This window comes from Berghia stephanieae, chromosome 9, assembly GCF_034508935.2.
Source record: "Berghia stephanieae isolate SIO BIC M18660-M18661 chromosome 9, UCSD_Bste_1.3, whole genome shotgun sequence".
Classification (NCBI taxonomy): Eukaryota; Metazoa; Mollusca; class Gastropoda; order Nudibranchia; family Aeolidiidae; genus Berghia; species Berghia stephanieae.
In genome coordinates this window covers 21,220,701-21,233,200 of record NC_088368.1, presented here as the reverse complement: position 1 = coordinate 21,233,200, position 12,500 = coordinate 21,220,701, and the positions used below count along the sequence as shown (strand labels likewise).

The following is a 12,500-nucleotide window of genomic DNA, read 5'->3' as shown; positions in this document are numbered from 1 at the left end:
ATTTTGACAAGGTGGGGGGGGGGGGGGGGGGGGGGGGGGTGGTATTTTCCCGTTCAATATGTCTACATTTTTTAATTTCTATTTTTTTGTTGTTTTTTTTTTAATATGATCCCGTAACGGAGCCTCGATGGAATTCCCCGATAAGTGGATCAAATGTCCTTTGTCAACTACATTTTCTGTCCCGGTCGCTATTCTATCGTCTCATGATAAAAAAAAAAAAACCGAAAAAGGACGAAAACGCCATTGGGGGTTAGTTGTGAGCTTTGGTCGGAACCGGAAATGTGTTGGAAATTTTAAAGATTTAGTGTTTTATGACTCAATTTCAAAACGTATTTCGGATAGTGTAATATTGCACATTGGGCTACTACAGGTTTTTTGTTGTTTTTTTAAATTTTAATTTATTTATTTATTTTTTTTTTTTGGGTTTAATCCTCTTCAGGCCTTGAGGCACATAGGGCATCCACCAGACATCTCCATTTTTTGTGGTCGGCTGCTTTTGCGGTGGCTGTATTCCAGGACAGGCCTGCTTCCTTTAATTCTTTCTCCATGGTCCTTCGCCAGGTTGCTTTGGGTCTTCCCTACTTTCTCTTCGTATCTGCTGTCCAGCACAAGGCTGTCTTGGAAAGTGACCCTTTTTCCATTCTGGCCACATGACCCAGCCAACGCCATCTTCTTCTTTTAATTTGGCTTTCAATGCTAGTGCAGTCAGCTTTCAGCTTTCTTTAATAGATCCAGGCTACAACAGGACCCAGATAGTATAGTGAGCCGTGTAAAGGGGATTCCCATAATATAAATAACTAATTTTTGTTAACGGTCAGCTCGCACGGAAACTCAAAGGGCTCGAGAACTGGTCATGTTGCAAAATGTGCTCAAAATGACCTACATAATAACAAGTGTTTACAGTTTTTGGAACATCCAACATGACAATAGATCACCTTGTTCAGCTTGACTCATAGGTGTGTTTACATACAACATTCATAAACAAATAAGCGTGTTTACATTTATCAAATTAAGAAATTCAGGAGCAGGCACTGGCAGGAAGATTAAAAACTGAACAAGTGTGTATGATAGGTGCCAGACAAAGCAAGAAAGAAAAATACAAGAAGAAAAAAAAAAAACATCCCAAAAAATCAGTCGACCTCGACTGGGGATCGAACCTCAGACCTTCCGATTACCGAATCGACGTGCTACCTTTACACATTTACATGTATCAATCGTTGGACCGCAACAAATCGTGGGATCAATGACTCGTATCGGCGAAGACCTTGAATATCGATCTCTTCCATTGCTAGGTTCGATCTACAAGAGATCGAGACAGTGAGTGACCTATTAAAAATTGAGCTTTTTTAAATTGAGCTTTATATAGCGCAATATCCACTAAATGTGCTCAAAGTTTTTTACAAGGGGTCTCTGGTCAACAGCAACATTTAACATGTAGGACGGGACATGACGCCTGTTAGGCGATATTACAGTTTTTTCGGACAAAGACAACGCTGTTAACGACCAGGTACTCATTTTGCACCTGGGTACGGTGAGAGAAAGTGAGTAAAGAGCCTTTTCCAAGGACTTAACTATGCGCCGAGCGCGAGGCTCAAGCCTAGGACCTTCCGATCCGAAAGCGAGTGTCATACCACTAGACCACATAGTCGCACAGTTGGATGAACTGATCAGCGATGAAGAACGGGAGTTGAACTCTTTTGACGTGAGCACACTAGCATTGCGTGCTTTGGCCGATTTATGATCTTGTTCTGATTTTTTTTTTGATTTTTTTTTTTTAATTGGTGACGCCCAGGCTTGAAAATTCGAAGGTCGTGTTCAAAGTGATTAGGGCGTTAGACTGATTATTCGGGGTTTGAATCCGTGGTACGCCATATTATGAGTGTCGTGACGAGATAAATAAACGATAAGAGATAAGGAAATGAAGGATTGTGCCGTTGATTTATTATTACTGTATAATTGCTAAATGATACAACTTAATACATATTTAAACCAAAGAAATAAACAAAATAATGTATTGATAACATGACTGAAGAACGACTGACTGACTGACTGACTGAATGAATGAATATATGAATGAATGAATGAATGAATGAATGAACTAACGAACGAATGAATGAATATATGAACCATCCAATGAACGAACGAACGAACGAATGAATGAATGAATGAATGAACGAATGAACGAGCGACCGAATGAATGAATGAACCATCCAATGAACGAACGAACGAACGAATGAATAAATGAATGAATGAATGAATCAACCAACCTACCAACGAAATAATGGATGAGTGAATAAATGAATGAATGAATGAACGAACGAACGAAAGAATAAATGAAAGAGTAACTAAACGAACGAAGGCATAAACAAATAAACAACTGGAGAGTCCCCCTATCTGATCAAGTCATCTCTTTCCACATGATATTCCCATAAATCATCATGCTCGCCAAATCACCGGGAATATTATTATATTACTGTCTATAGATAGTTCGAAGATGACGTCACTCGGGTCTTTGTTATTGTTTTTTGCCATCCGCGTTTATGAGTACTTCTCACTGAACTGTATTAGCCCGACTATAAACGTTCATGGATACACACAGTTTTGTGTGTTGGTCCGTTATACTTCCGGATGGCAATGTTATGAGCTTCTTAGCCAAGCGCATACTATCTATAGATAGAATGCGCTTGGCCAAGGAGTTCACAACATTGCCATCCGGAAGTATAACGGACCAACACACAAACTCTGTGTAACCATGAACTTTTATAGTCTGGTTAATACAGTTTAGTGAGAACAACTCACAAACGCGGATGGCAAAAACAATAACAAAGGCCTGAGTGACGTCATCTGCATACTATCTATATTTACCTGTACATTCAATTCTGACACTAATACATATATTATGATATGCACTATATAGATAGTATGCGCTTGGCAAAGAAGTTCATAACATTGCCATCTGAAAGTATAACGGACCAACACATAAAACTGTGTGTAACCATGATCGTTTATAGTCAGGTTAATACAGTTCAGTGAGAATTACTCATAAACGCGGATGGCAAAAAACAATAACAAAGACCTGAGTGGCGTCATCTTCGAACTATCTATAGCTACATATCACTTGTTACACAATAGAATGCGTTTTGGGGGGCAGCTGCTGTACGCTTGATACGGTATAGTCAACCCATTACTCTGGCCAATCATCAATTTCAGGGAGGGCAATATAACTGTCACGGATTAGCAGCGATTTAGATCATCAGAGATAGTATAGCCTTTACGTTGTATGGATACATTCATTATACTCCAAGCACGCGTCTTAATTCAACTCAAGTCACACTGTGTGTGTGTGTGTGTGTGTGCGTGTTTGTGTGTGTGTGTGTGTGAGAGAGAGAGAGTATTTAATTGATATATATTCCACTCACTTGATTCCGATTTTTAAAAATAGAAATAGAATTAGAATTATATCGGTAAATTTATTTATTGGAGAAGGAACGGGGCGAGAACGTTAAGAGAGGGACAGGAGGGAGGAGGAGGAGGAGGAGGAGGAGGAGGGATTTCTTTTGAAATCCATAAAATTGAATGATTTTTGATGATGCCGATTGTTGAATATTGAAAGCCAGCAAGCAAGATGTGGGATTTTAGAACAAGGGGAAAGGGAGTCCATCCACGACACGACGACGGAATCTAGTTAATTGAGTTACCTGCCCTTTGGCGAGTTTAGTAGTGTGTCACTTATTGGAATCTTTTTTGTTTTTTTTTCTGCCCCCCCCCCCCCCACCCCCATTTCTTTTTCTTTCTTTCAACTGCTGTTCTTTTGAGAAGTGAGTTATTACCGGCGCTGGACCCGGTATTTGGTTTTATGCACTTGAGACAGGGTAATTGTAAGACTGGGCCCTTCTCATGGGAGCCACATTGGGAATATGGAGTGGAGCTGGAGTAATTACTGGTGTGGCCCCTATGGGCAAGTCTCCCTCCCCACTTCTCCATTGGCGACGCTCGTGGCCTCGATGATTCCATTATTAATCGGCTGATTGTTATAAACACTCTCCAGTCCCACAGACCTGACTACGTATACAGATTTACTTAGTCGAACATTTGTACAGTGCATTATCCACTAAACTTGCTCAAAGTTTTTTACAATGAATTCATACTCCAACCACCATTGAGTACAGACGACACAAGTTTTTTTGCATTAGATTTTATTTGTTTTCCACGTTAATTTGTGTATTGTTGTGCTGACGAAGGGTTTGTACCCGAAACGTCCATTGTCTGTTTTGTTCCCATACGAAGCCTTTCCATTTTCACTCTTTCGTTAGTATTTTACGATCACCGGCTTCAGGTAGCCCCTACCGTTTTAAACTTAACCTCTTAACACTGTTGTGTTTTACCTTTATACTGTGGGAGTGGAGGTAAAATAAAAAAGAGGGGGGGGGGGGGGGGGGGGGGGGGGAGGAGGAGGAGGATAAAAGGTTGATATGGACATGGAGGGAAATCAAAGGAGTGGAATAAGAAAAGATTAGATTATTCGAGATTAAACGGTGTCCAACCTGTCGGACCACAGAGATCTATCATCCAGTGTTATTCAATGTTGAATTGCGTCCGTTGTAGTTGTAGGCAGTGAGTGCCTGCTTTTCTGCGGGCCACCACCAGCACGCAACAGTAAGCAAGTTGTATTGAGTCATACTTGAGACGGAACAGCTCAGTGAAAGTGGAGGGCCTTTTGATTCTCTCCAGGGAACCGCTATGGGAATATCGTGGAGTGGGGCCGGAGTAATTACTGTTTGTGCACCCTTGGGCAAGATTTTCTGGTCTTGTTTTGAGATGATTTTTATTAAGTCTTGTTCTCCCAGTGGAGATATTATAACTTTTTTTCCCATTTACACGGTGTAGGTCACCGATTTTGGTGGTCGATTTATGGGTGTGGGGGACAGACGTGATAGGTGGGATTTGGGGGACGTTTTCACCTCAATGTCCGTCTGTCTTCTTAGTTACAACTCAATCCATATCCATCCATCTAATTCGTGCATCCATCAATCCATCTATCCATCCATCCGATCCATCCATTCGTCCATTTATCCATTTATCCATCCATCCACCAATGCGTTTTGTTTTGTGCTTTTTAAACCCCCCCCCCCCTTAAAAACAAAAGAAGAACAAAGCAAAACAAAAACCAAGTAAAAAGGACCCCCCCCCCCCCCCCCCCCCCCCCAAAAAAAAAAAAAAAAATAAAAATAATAATAAAAAAATAAATAAATAAATAAATAAATAAATCCAACAAACCCACACAAAATTGAACGTTATATAGCGCAATTTCCACTAAGCATGCTCAAAGCGCTTTACAAGAGGTCCCAAGCCAATAGCAATATTCAATATTTAGAACGAGACATGAGGCGATATTACACCTTTTTTTTTCGGACAGGAGACAACATTGCTAGCGACTTTGGTACTCATTTTACACCTGAGAACGGTGAGAGAAGGTGAGTAAAGAGCCTTTTCCAAGAACTCAAATATATGCGCTGCTAAAACGGGACTCGAACACTGGATCTTCTGGTCCGGCCGCGAGTGTCATACCACTAGACCATAATATAGCCGCACATGTGTGTGTGTGTGTGTGTGTGTGTGTGTGTCTATTAGAGAGAGAGAGAGAGAGAGAGAGAGAGAGAGAGAGAGAGAGAGAGAGAGAGAGAGAGAGAGATCTAATCTGATTGGTCGATCAGGGATTAACATCCCAGTACGTCACAAGAGATGTTCAACAGATGGGCCACAAGCCCCGCCCCTTTCAATTATCCCTACCAATCGACTCCTCCCTCCCACGGGATTTACTGTCTGATTTTGGGGTTGTCCAGTCTTGATGGTGGTGAAAATTTGTTGTGCGTTTCGTGCGTAGCCCCCCCTATTCATCCGTGCGTGCGTCCATTCATTGACAAGGCCCCCCCCCCCCCCCCCCCCCCCCCCCCCCCCCCCCCCCCACACACACACACAGGCATCTTCCTTCTCACAATCTTCTACTTCTACTGACACCTTACAAAACTTTCCCATCTTTATCATAATCTTTATCAGTTCCAGCTCACGTCTCCTGGTGTGTGTGTGTGTGTGTGTGTGTGAGAGAGAGAGAGAGAGAGAGAGAGAGAGAGAGAGAGAGAGAGAGAGAGAGAGAGAGAGAGAGAGTAATGGTAACCCGGATTATAATGTTATGAGCGTCTGCTGTTAGAATAATTGACATAGAGGACGATTTTTGTTTTGATTTAGGTTCGTCCCCGGCATCAAGTCCGTGCATAGCCATATTATATAATAGAATCGTGTGTTGCCACTCGGTGTGTGCTCTTGTTTTCCTTAATCCTAAAGGTTCAGTGAGCAATAATGGACTGTTGGTTAATAATGGTTTTGATGTGACAATTGTAGTAGTAGTAGGAGCAGCTGTGGTAGTTGTAGTTGTAGGTAGTGATAGAATTAGGCAGAGAGAGAGAAAACGGTAGGGGCTGCCTGAAGCCGGTGATCGTAAAATACTATAACGAAAGAGTGAAAATGGAGAGGTTTCGTATGGGAACAAAACAGACAATGGACGTTTCGGACACAAACCCTTCGTCAGCACAACAGTACACCAATAAACGTGGAAAACAAATAAAATATAATGAAAAATAACTTGCATCACTGTTTTGTTCCCATACGAAGCCTCTCCATTTTCACTCTTTCGTTAGTAGGCAGAGAGATGTGATTTACAGCTGGAGTGATTTCAGTAAGTTATCCAAGTTTTAATTGTGAGCGGAACGAATCGATTTCCTGCGCTTAAACCGCGGATTGTGAGTGTTTATGTTAGGGGACGTAACTCATTTACCAAACGTAATTTGGCAGAAGGTGACTGGAGTTGTTCTTGGGGTATAATGTTATACTATAATATTATGATGGCGATGTTGTTGTGATGACAGAAAGGCATCGCTTCATTTATCAACAAGCGTACCGGTGTAGCACGCCAGAATGACTCGCGGCCGCGAGACTGACTCTAGAGTGTGCCTCGCGTAGGCCAATTTAACTCTGGAGTCTTTTTTGGTAGAGTCATTCTCGCGTGATACACAGGCATGGGAGCTGACTGTACGTAGTTTTTCTAGTTTTTCTTTCCAACTGGTGATGGCGAAATAGTACAATGTTGTGGTTGAATTCAAAGTGGAAACTTCTATTACTGTTGAGTTGGATTGATTTACTGTGTATTGGATTGGATATACGAAGTGGAGTCTTCTGTTGAATTCGTTCGGTCAATTGGACTAGAATTCCATATCAACGTTTATAGAATGTGTTCATTTCTTTGGATTTTATACGTCTTGTAAGACGGGGGATAACTCGTTATACTTTCATTCATTGTTTGTGGATGCTATGCTTCGTCTTGGATTATATTTTATCTTTCTATTTCATTTTCCTTTTAATATTTATGTAGAATAAAAGGGGCTTTTATATATAGCGTAATATCCACTTAATGTGCTCAAAGCGTTTTACAAAGGGTCCCAAACCAACAGAAACGTTGAAGACGAGACAAACCAAGGCGCTGATTTCCATTGTTTATCAATCTTCGCAACCTACCAGGGATAAAAGGGATTTCTAATGACAAATCCATTTTAAAAAAAAAGTTTTACGCTGACACAATATAATACATTATATTATGTACTCATGTCTAGCGTTAGAGTCTTTTTAGATGTTTAGAATAGTTTGAACTGATTGATATTTGAATTAAAAGATTCCATGCTAAAAGGGGTGGGTGTGGGAGTGGGAGATTGTTATCAACTTTGTTGAGATTGCCGATGTATTTGTAATTCTAAGCATTTTCGGCGTTTTTTTTTTCGAGAGTAAACATCATAATATCGTCTATAATAGTTTAGTTTATGATATGATTTCATCTAGCTATATTCGGCCTGGCGTAGAGATAACTCTTTTTTTTTCTTTTTTTTTTTTTTAGCTGAAAAGTCTTAGATAAGACCGTTATTACTGTATTTTATTGATAAACGCATACTCTCTCTCTCTCTCTCTCTCTCTCTCTCTCTCTCTCTCTCTCTTTCTCTCTCTCTCTCTCTCTCTCTCTCACACACACACACACTCTCTCTCTCTCTCTCTCTCTTTCACACACACACACTAACGTGTATATTTGACTAAGACGTTACAGTTTGTTTGAATAGTACAATAAATTTTTCTGAGTCTAAAAACAGATAATCTTGTTGAAAAGTCAATCTTCATAGAGAAGTCAATTTGATTAATATTGGCAATATCCTCTCTAGCGTCTGTGGATCCAAAATACAAGAACTAGAGCGAAGATATGCATAGTGATTTATGATGAATGGTTCCTCTGATTAATAATAATAATAATAATAATAATAATAATAATAATAATAATAATAATAATAATAATAATAATAATAATACTTTATTGCATCCCAAAAAGGAAATTTTTTGTACAGACGTGTTATAATTTACACATAAGATAAAAATACAATGGAAATAGGATGTATATATATATAAAAGGAGCAGCTCTATAACCAGAGCTGCGCTTTATAATATGAATAATTTCAACACTGTAAAATAGTTAAAACTGTCACTATAAATTGAAAATTGAAAAGATTGCAAAACAAATAAATTAATAAATTAATATTTATATTTTAAAAAAGTAAAAATGAGAAATAATTATATAAAATGATTATTGCTTGTTGTTATAAAGCCTAATACTGGACGGCAGAAAAGATTTTCGGTGTCTCTCTGTTTTCGTTGAAATAGAGAAAGGGCGACCACTTCTTTCTGACATAATAATTGATGGTCTTAGTGGATGATACTGGTCATTTAATATTTTAGTTATTTTATTTATACAAAATTTCTCGTATAAAAGATCTACATCGTCAACATCATTTATATAGCGTTTAATGGATTTTTTAATATTTGAATTTATTTTGTTCCTTTCCACTGCTAAGCAATTGCCTCCCCAAGCTGTTATACAAAATGACAAAACACTTTCGATTACTGCTCTATAAAATAATGTGCAGAGGTTTTTATCTATTCTAAACTGAGAGAGTTTCGATAAAAAATATGTACGTCTGCACATCTTATGCCTAATTATTTTCAAGTGTTCATCCCACTTGAGCCTGTCATCAATCGTTACACCAAGGTATTTGTAGTGAGGAACTCGCTGGACGAATTGGTCCTTTAATTTTAACGGTTCTATCGGTTCCTTCACTCTCCTAAAGTCAATCACTAGCTCCTTTGTCTTGCTTATGTTAAGCTCTAGGTGGTGGGCATCACACCAAGACACAAATCTATCAATTTCTTGCCTATAAGCCACTTCGTTGCCATTTGTTATGAGGCCTTGAAGAGCGGTGTCATCTGCAAACTTTATTAAAGGTACACTCAGGTTTTGACTTCTACAGTCATTCGTGTATATTGTGAATAATACAGGGGACAATACACAACCTTGAGGAGCGCCAGTATTTGTAGTTATACAGGAAGATTTGTTTTGCCCTAATTGAACATATTGTGCTCTCTCCGTAAGAAATTCGAGCACCCAAGCAATTATATACTTGTTTAAATTCAGACTAGTCAATTTTTGAACAACTAACTGAGGTTGCATTGTATTGAACGCTGAAGAAAAATCTGCAAAAAGCAATCTGCAATAGCTCCTAGCGTGATCTAGATGCCTGTAGATGTTGTTTGTAAACAGCAAAATGGCATCCTCTACGCCACGTCCTGGTTTGTAAGCAAATTGATGACTATCACTCAATGGCATAAACTGATTCCTAATTTTAACAAGAACAAGTTTTTCTAAAGATTTCATGACTATTGAAGTCAGTGCAACAGGTCTGAGATCGTTCATAGTTTCAAGTTTTTCTTTTTTTGGAACAGGAATAATTTTCGAAGTTTTCCAAATTTCAGGGATTGAAACGCATTGGAGGGACCAGTTAAAAATATGTGTATAAATGGGGGAAAGCTGGTGGGCACATTCTTTTAATAGTTTTCCTTTCAATCCATCCGGCCCAGCAGCCTTCCTCTCGTTTAGTTTCGAAAATACGAATCTCGTTTCCTCTTCACTGACCTCAACAGCCATTTCATCTTCCAAAGCCCTGTCTAATTTATGTTTTTCATTTTCAATATCAAATTTGTTTGCTGTGTCGAAACGTGAATAAAATTTATTTAAAGTTTCAATTTCGATATCTTCTGATATAATCGTGGGCTTTGGATTATAGTTCACAGCAGTTTTAAGCCCCCGCCACGTGTCCCGTATATCCCCAGAAGAAAAGCATTTTTCAATTTTATTTTTGTACTTGTCTCTACAACTAGATATTACCCTCTTTATCTCTTTTTGTTTTGTTTTCAGATCTTTTTTGTTTCCACTAGTCTAGAGAGTTTTCTTTTGGTTCAATAAAAGTTTTAGATCTTTTGTTATCCAAGGCTTGTTGTTAGGATAATATTTTATTTCTTTTTTACAAGACACTAGCTGTTCACAGAATTTTAAATACTCACTCACACAGTCATTCAGCTCATCCACACTATCACATGAGTCGATAAAAACATTCCAGTCAGTGCATTCAAAACAACCACGCAAATCTTCACACACACTTCCGTTCCAGATCTGTACACTTTTCTTTACTGGTTTTACACGTTTAAAAACAGGGCGGTCGGTGGGGAGTAGCAAGAGCATGCAGTGGTCAGATAAACCTAATGGGGCACGGGGTAACATTTATAACTATTTTTAATATTACACAGGAATAAATCTAATGTTTTTTTGTCCCTTGTCTCGCAGTCCACGTATTGATGAAGTCCCGGGAGAGTAAAATCGTTACATTGGTTAAAATCGCCAGTGACCATCAATACGGCATCGGGTGACTTAATTTGAATGTCCTGTATTTCTTTCCTCAAAATATTTTTCGCTGTGGTGTTGTCTGATGATGGTGGAATGTAGACGTTGATGATGATGACATGAGTATATTCCCGGGGTAGGTAATATGGTCGTGACGAAACAGTAATAAATTCAATATAATCGTCACAATACATTTTCTTATCTGACAGTTATTGGGGTGGCACCATTTGTTGTTAATATATGTGCACACCCCACCCCCAGTTCGTTTATTTACATTAGTCCGATCTCCTCGAAATAGTGAATATTGTTCAATATTAAAACATGATGATGGTATGTGAGGAGATAGCCAAGTCTCTGTTAACGCTATTATGGAGGCTTGACGATAGTCACTATTAAAACGACACAGTGAAAACAGTTCATCAATTTTATTTTTCAGTGATCTTACATTACCTGTCACAACACAGGGTAAAAATGGACGAAAAGGCCGTCTGTTAAATTTTGTTTTTATTCCTCCCTTTCTCCCCCTCTTTCTTACTTTAATAAACGATGTGTCAATAGTGGGTGGTGGGGGTGACACGGGTTGGAGGGATCGGAGAGTCTCTGGAGTATAAGTTATCGATAGGCTTATTTTGGCAGTAAAATCACAGGCTAAAACACCATTTATGCTTATAAATATACTAATAAATATAAAAATCAGGAACAATATATACTTCACATCCATTTTGAATAAAAATTAGGCTTAAATTCCGACGATTGAATGATAAATGAATAAAAATATGTGTAGAAAATAGGTAAATATTCACAACACGTCTGTTGTCGCCGGAAGCCAGCGCCAATCCATTACAGAGACAGAAACCCATGGCTACAAGTCGTCATTTTCGTGCCGTACGTGTGTCCTGAAGACTAAATAGTTGGCTTTTTATTTAGAAAATTAGATGTTTAACAATTATTTTTTTAAAGTATCAACTAAACTGTGTGGAAGAAGGGATGGTGAAATAATAATAATAATAATAATAATAATAATAATAATAATAATAATAATAATAATAATAATAATGAATGATGATGATGATGATGATGATAATGATAATGATAATATATAATAATAATAATAATAATAATAATAATAATAATAATAATAATATAATAATAATAATAATAATATGATGATGATGATGATGATGATGATGATGATGATGATGATGATGATGATATGATAATAATGATGATAGATGATATGATATAATAATAATAATAATATAATAATTAATAATAATAATAATAATAATAATAATAATAATAATAATAATAATAATAATAATAATAATAATAATAATATGATAATAATAATATAATAATAATAATAAATAATAATAATAATAATAATAATAATAATAATAATAATAATAATAATAATAATAATAATATAAATAATATAACGTTTTAGTAGCATGTACACAAAATCATTTGTTTGGGATCATGCATCAAACATCCCCCCCCCCCCCCCCCCCCCCCCCAAAAAAAAAAAAAAAAGAAAAAAAAAAAGACTATTTTCTCGTTGAATTTGATTTGATTTAGTGAATGTTAATTTTTTAATTATTTTTGTTAACTTTAGCTGAATATATTTGCCCCCGCATCACGTACGACACGCAACGACTTAGTCCCAATCTCTCCTGGC

At 37.7% G+C, this 12,500-nt stretch overlaps 1 protein-coding gene across 2 annotated transcripts in view; it reads left to right on the top strand.

Moving 5' to 3' along the window:
• LOC144979844 (centrosome-associated protein 350-like) overlaps window positions 1-12,500 on the top strand; it is a 191,859-nt gene that overhangs the window by 120,500 nt on the left and 58,859 nt on the right. The window lies entirely within an intron of this gene.